Source organism: Oryx dammah, unplaced genomic scaffold (assembly GCF_014754425.2).
Source record: "Oryx dammah isolate SB20612 unplaced genomic scaffold, SCBI_Odam_1.1 HiC_scaffold_6, whole genome shotgun sequence".
Lineage (NCBI taxonomy): Eukaryota > Metazoa > Chordata > Mammalia > Artiodactyla > Bovidae > Oryx > Oryx dammah.
Window position 1 is genome coordinate 18,140,016 of NW_024070190.1, and position 629 is coordinate 18,140,644.

Here is a 629-nt window from a genome sequence, read left to right on the forward strand (position 1 = left end):
CTGGCATAGCACTGGCTGCAGTGGGGCCTGGGGGCTGCATCTGCCCGAGCCGTCACATGGCACAGCCTCACACCCGGCTTACCCTACCAGGGAGGCCTCTGGGAACCAAGGGGACAGGATGAAGTTTGCTGATCTTTGGAGAGGAGCCGTCTTTGTAAGCCAAATGGAGCTGGAGTGTTTACAGATGGAGGCGACTCTTCCTGTGCCGGGAGCTGCTCATCTGTCCTTGATTCTGCCACAAACATTTGCTGAGTGGCCGGCACTTGACAGGTGCCAGGGCAACGGATGTCATGTGTCTGCACCCAGGAGCTGCCAGACAAGGACTCAGACAATTATTTTCTCTTTCTCACAGCCATGCCCTGTACAGACCACAGTGATTGTCTCCCGCTGTGAGTGCCAAGAAGACAGGATAAGACAGATGGAGGTGAGAAAGGCCCATAGAAAGGGAAGGATGACACCCTTAAGGCTGGGGGTTTGGGGGAGCAGGGGGCCAGATCGATCCACATGGACTTGGGCCCAAAAGACCTGGCTTGGGTGGACATGAGCTTTAATGGGCTCTGGTCTCCCGCCACGTGGTGACAGAGCAAATCCAGAAGTTCTTCCCACCCTAGTGGCTCAGAGTGAGACAA

At 56.0% G+C, this 629-nt stretch overlaps 1 long non-coding RNA gene across 1 annotated transcript in view; it reads left to right on the forward strand.

Moving 5' to 3' along the window:
* Nucleotides 1–352: 352 nt before the first annotated feature.
* Nucleotides 353–629, forward strand: part of LOC120865149 — an 8,668-nt gene continuing 8,391 nt past the window's right edge. The window contains exon 1 of the long non-coding RNA XR_005721321.1: nt 353–424. This is a non-coding gene — a long non-coding RNA (uncharacterized LOC120865149). The remainder of the gene's footprint in view (nt 425–629) is intronic.